Raw genomic sequence first — 6,304 nt, forward strand, 5'->3', positions numbered from 1 at the left:
TTGATTTGTGTATGTTGAACCAACCTTGCCTTCTGGGAGTGAAGCCTACTTGATCATGGTGTATAAGCTTTTTGATATTCTGTTGGATTCAGTTTCCCAGTATTTTGTTGGAGAGTTTTGCAATGATGTTCATCAAGGATATTAGCCTGAAGGATATTGGCCTGAAGATTTATTTTCTGTTGTGTCTCTGCCAGGTTTTGGTATCAGGATGATTCTGGCATCATGGAATGAGTCAGGGAGGAGTCCCTCCTTTTCAATTTGTTGGAACAGTTTCAGTAGGAATGTTATCAGCTCTTCTTTGTAAATCAGGTAAAATTCAGCTGTGAATCTGTCTGGTCCTGGGCTTCTCTTGGTTGATAGGTGTATTAGGTTTCTCTAGAGAGACAGAACTAATGGAATATATATGGAATATATAGATATATTATTATAGATAAGAATTGAAAGAAGAAATTATTTCAATATCTAGATATATATTCCATTAGTTCTGTACCTCTAGAATATATATACACACATATATATTCCATTAGTTCTGTCTCATATATATGTACATATATATATAGGAGTTTATTAAGTATTAACTCATATGATCACCACGTCCCACAATAAGCCATCTGCAGGCTGAGGAGCAAGGAGAGCCAGCCTGAGTTTCAAAACTGAAGAACTTGGAGTCCAATGTTCGAGGGAAGGAAACATCCATCACAGGAAGAAAGATGTAGGTTGGGAGGCTAGGCCAGTCTCTCTTTTCACATCTTTCCACCTGCTTATATTCTAGCTGTGCTGGCAGCTGATTAGACTGTACCCACCTAGATGGAGGGTGGGTTTGCCCTTCCCAGCCCACTGACTCAAATATTAATCTTTTTTGGCAACACCCTCACAGACACACTCAGGATCAATGCTTTGTATCCTTCAATCCAATTAAGTTGACACTATTAACCATCACAGCAGACTATTTATTATGGCCTCAATTTCAGACCTCATTATTGAACTACTCAGGGATTCAGTTTCTTCCTGGTTCAGTCTTGAGAGGGTGTTTATGTGTCCAGAATTTATCCACTTCTTCTAGATTTTCTAGTTTATTTACATAGAGGTGTCTATAATACTCTCTGATTGTTGTTTGTATTTCTGTGGGGTCAGTGATAACATTCCCCCTTATCATTTCTGATTGTGTTTATTTGAATCTTCTCTCTTTTCTTCTTAATCTAGCTAGTGGCCTATTTTACTAATTTTTATAAAATATGGAATGCTTGACGAATTTGCATGTCATCCTTGCACAGGGACCATGCTAATCTCTTTGTCATTCCAATTTTGCACATATGTGCTGCCAAAGTGAGCACAAACTCATAAGTAGTAATCTAACAACCACCAATATTATAGATGTAGCACATACATTCCTAAAATTTGTACATAATGCCCCTTGAATGGGGGTGTCAGTTTTTTAATTAATTATTTTACAGAGAATTTTATATATAGTCCAACAGAGAGGCAGAAAAAAGAAGGGACGTAAGATTATTGAAGTCAATAGCACCACGTATGACTCTACTACTTGGGGATTTCTCATTTTCAAATGTTATTTCTTCCACAACATTCCTTGATCAAATTCATATTCTGTAGTTACTATTTCAGAGAGCAAGTATAACTGAAAATGTGAAAATTATATTTTTATTCTTGAGAAAGCTTTGGGCGCAACCTGGGTGACAGTCAACATTGCAAAAAGTGGAAAAAGGTTTCTTCTATAAACTCCAGAGATAGAAACGTGAGCAACCATGTATTATTTGGGTAGTGAAACAAGAGATTTGAAAATCACTGCATCAAATAAAAAATACAAAAAGCCAGATTTAGAATTGGTGTCATGGTATCCCCATTCCAACCAAAATTCTACAAATTTAGACAGAGACTCACCTGTGTTTCTGATAAGACTTGAAAGAAGAAATTATTTCAATTCCCTTTTAGAATGAATTAATTCAGATACCAGCCTAACTCAGAGATTTCGAAGCACATCATATTTTACTAGAAAAAGGTATAAAGAAACTTCCTGCTTTCTTGTATAATTTGTATAAGAGTCAGCCACAGAGCATGCTAAGACTTTGAAGATGGTTCAACAGTAGAAAGGGATAAACTTAAAGGCAAAGTTTGGACTAGGGACACTTATTCATCGGTAAGGACTGCTAGGCTAGCCAAGAGGTAAATTGCCTTGCTTGTGGTGGTACATCAGACTCTGGCTCAATCTAGACTGGTATCCCTTGCGAAGAGGGTCTGCTCAAGTATGTGGTCAAGGCGAGGCATGTAGTCAAGTTGCATTAGTCAGATTCTGGCAGGAAAACAATCACTCCAGATGGTGCAAATAAAGACACTTTAAGGCCTACTTACAAAATTCTGAGCAGAATTAAGAACAAGGAAGGGACATTGAGTCACCAGAGACTAACAGCAGCAGGAAGCCATCACTATTCTTAGGCCTCCAGCTCAGAGCTGGAGCCTTGGGGAGGAGCCTCCTGGTAGGAGCTACAGGCCAAGAGAGATACTGCTGCTTCCAGAGCTGAGCATCAACCAGAAGCTTCCACCCTCTTATCTAATGTTGGAGCTTTGCTTCACATTGGCCTAAGTCAGATATAGTAACAAATATTTTAGGCTTTGTGGGACATACTATCCCTGTTACAACTTCTGTAATCTGCTACTGTGGTATAAAAACAGCCACAGACAATACAGAGACAAAAAAGCATGGTTGTGTTTCAATAAAACTTTATCTACAAAAACAGGCAGTGGGATGGATTCAGTCTACGGGCCAAAATCTAACCCAAAAGGAGTCTAGGTGAGGCAGTCTGCCAGAATCAGCCACTTGTGACACAGAACAGGGTAGGGAAGCAGAGAGAGCATGGCTCTGGGGCCAGGAGAGAGACACAAATAGCAACTAACCAGCACACAATTCTTCAGGTAGCCCATTTGGCATAAAGCAACAACTCACTCTTCAGGAGGGATATGAAGAACAATGTCTACTGCTCTTCTCCTTGATGACTCTAGGAGAAGCTGGGCAGGAGGAAAAGACTTTAGTCAAGGAAAATGGAGCTCAGGATGACATCCAGAGGTAAAACAGTTAAGTAGCCTCCAAGTTGAAATAAAATCCTTAGTTCCCAATAAGTGAGCCACCCACCTTAGGCCTACATGAGGAAACTGAGGCCTATATGAGGAAACTGACAAGAAGGGCTGCTGCTGAGTGAGCCTGGGGGTGCTTGAGGCTCATGCTGGGCTAGTGCTTCCACATTTCTAACAGTCATTAATCTTCGGAATTCAGAAATGAGAAATCAGACTTCATGGGTATTGTCAGGAATTCTCAAAATCACAAGCTCTTCCTAAAACATTTCCAAAATCCCTCATACTCTCCACTCAGTACAGCTGATATCTGCAATATATATATTAATAAATAAGAATATTAATTTTTGTAATATTTTGTAGCTATTAACAGATATTCAAACTGAAAAATGGCAACGAACATTATTGGGTGGTATTCAGATAATATATTTGTATATCCTACCAAGCTTAACAGTATGACATAAAATCACATATAAAAATTGCCAATTTAAGGACTTATTTTGATCCTAAAATTTGTTATTTCTTGGAACACCACTCATAGGATTTGTTTAAAGTATTCTGTGTATATAAACTGCCTAATGTTTATTTTATGTGCAAGAATAATTAACCATTGGCAGCAGACAGGCCCACCACTCACATATTAGATGGCAACAGCTACAAGCAAGACTAACTGATTCAATTGCAACCATTTCTCTTCTGTGTTCCTGCCCTAAAACTGTCCACTTAACCTCCTGCTCAGAATCCCAGTGTTTCCTGCTCTTGCCTTCCATTTGAGGTCAGCAGATTCCTTACAACCAGTAACATCTCTTTGTTGATCGTTAAGCTTTAATTCTTGTGGGGGAATTATAATATTATCACACTTTTTCAAATTTTTCTGATTTCTCAACTGATCTTCCTGTGGATCCTAGATTTGTGAAAATATAAGTTTCTTGGGAAATGCTAGGAAAGAATTCCCACATGAACACATTCTACCAAGCCTAGCATGTGCAGGACTGATGGCGACTATACTTGCTTCTACCCTAACTGTCCATAAGATGGATCTGAATGAACTGCCAGGCTGAACTACATGGTTTAAGGATCTAGGTAAGCAGTTTAAGATATCTTTGTTCCTGTGGGGCTAGACCATCCATGTAAGGACCTGAATCTGGTTGATTTCAGGACTAGGCACAGTATGGGTGTTAGACTTCTCGATCTCAAGACATTCTTGAAAGGGAGATTACAGATTGTTACACTTTCCAACAGGCTTACTGGTAAAAATTTGGACAGAATTGCCCATGAGCCACAGTGACAAGAAAAAATTCTGACCTGTATTCTTTGCTCAAAAATGGCTTGCCAGATCCTAAATATATGCTCAGTTCAACAACATTAGGAAAATGGGGATCATTGTAAATTTCTAAATGGAAAGCAACACATGCTTCATTGTTAAGAAGCCAGTTCTCTATATTAGTTGAATGCTGTTCCATCTTTCCACCTATAACCTTCTCCCACCTCCTGGTACTTCCTTCAGTAGGACCCCAGAGCCCCCAGGTTACTTTTTAATCATTCATCCATTTATTCATTCAACAAATATTTATGGAGCATTTATTATATTCTAGGTACTCCACTAAGTCTCTGAAGATATATACATAATCTTGCTGTCATGGAACTTACAGCATAGCAGGGGAGATAAGCAATATACAAATAATTATGCAGAATAATGACTTAAAGGATCTACTCCCCTAGAAAGCACAAATTACAAACTATGAGATGTGCTATGAGAAGTAACTCTTTACTCATTATTGCTGATACCTGAAAAAAAAAATGTCTTGCCCAAGATCATGGAATGTGGGGAAAGGGGAAACAGAAGTGCTTCAAGAAAAAGGAACGGCAGAGACAAAGGACTGAGGGGAGGAAGGTGCTCTGTGAGTTTTGAGAAAGTGAAGAAATCAAGTACAGCTGGAGCACATGGTGAAGGGCATGATAGACATGGAGAGGGGTCACGCAGACCCCCCTCCAGGGAAGAACTTGTGCCAGCTGTCAGCTCCAGCAACATCTACCAGGGCTAAAGAGACCCACTCTGCTTAAATTCATGCCTAGGGTCATACCCAAACACATGTTAGTCAAGACAGAAAGGCCTGAAGCAGGATAATTGTGATGAGCAAAACTCACTTTGGATCTCCCCACTATGTTGGCTAAGGCTTTCTTGGCCCTACATGAAGCTCAACTTCTTCCTCTGCCCCATTCTGCTTTTTTCTCCTTTCCTTTCATAGATACTGGCATTTATTAATAAACACTGTATACTCCAAACTCTGCCTTAGTGTCTGCTGCTGGAAAACCCAGATGAGGGGAATTGTAAGATGAAGGAAAGGTGAGGAGGAGCCAGGTCATAAGGGACTTTTTTTTTTTTTTTTGAGACGGAATCTTGCTATGTCACCCAGCCTGGAGTGCAGTGGCATGGTCTCAGCTCACTGTAACCTCTGCCTCCCAGGTTCAAGCAATTCTCCTGCCTCAGCCTCCCAAGTAGCTGGGATTACAGGCCCATGCCACCATGCCCAGATAGTTTTTGTATTTTTAGTAGAGACAGGGTTTCGCCATGTTGGCCAGGCTGGCCTCAAACTCCTGACCTCAAGTGATCCACCCACCTCAGCCTCCCAAAATGCTGGGATGATTATAAGTGTGAGCCACCACAACCGGCCAAGAGACTTTTTTTTTTTTTTTACCTTTTTTTTAATTGTACTTAAGTTCTGGGGTACATGTGCACATCTTGCAGGATTGTTGCATAGGTACACACATGCCATGGTTGTTTGCTGTCTCCATCCCCCCATCACCTACATCAGGCATTTCTCCCAGTGTTATTCCTCCCCAACCTCCCTGCCCCCTGCTGTCCCTCCCCAGACCCCACTCCCCAAAATACCCCAGTATGTGGTGTTCCCCTCCCTGTACCCATGTGTTCTCATTGTTCAACACCCACCTATGAGTGAGAATATGAGGTGTTTAGTTTTCTGTTATTGTGTCAGTTTGCTGAGAATGATGGTTTCCAGATTCATTCATGTCCCTACAAAGGACACGAACTCTTTGATTTTACAGCTGCATAGTATTCCATGGTGTATATGTGCCACATTTTCCTTGTCCAGTCTATCATCGATGGGCATTTGGGTTGGTTCCAGGTCTTTGCTATTGTGAACAGTGCTGTAATAAACATGTGGGTGTATGTGCCTTTATAGTAGAATGATTTATAATC

General features: G+C 40.2%; 1 non-coding gene across 1 annotated transcript; it reads right to left on the reverse strand.

Annotated features, from left to right (window-relative positions):
- Nucleotides 1-1,229: 1,229 nt before the first annotated feature.
- LOC135269970 (U6 spliceosomal RNA) lies at nt 1,230-1,334 on the reverse strand. The gene has a single exon (XR_010338203.1). It is a non-coding gene; the product is annotated as a U6 spliceosomal RNA (small nuclear RNA).
- Nucleotides 1,335-6,304: the final 4,970 nt, after the last annotated feature.

The sequence above is a fragment of the Aotus nancymaae genome, unplaced genomic scaffold (assembly GCF_030222135.1).
Source record: "Aotus nancymaae isolate 86718 unplaced genomic scaffold, 86718_ANA_hifiasm-v0.15.2.pri h1tg000058l, whole genome shotgun sequence".
NCBI classification, from domain to species: domain Eukaryota; kingdom Metazoa; phylum Chordata; class Mammalia; order Primates; family Aotidae; genus Aotus; species Aotus nancymaae.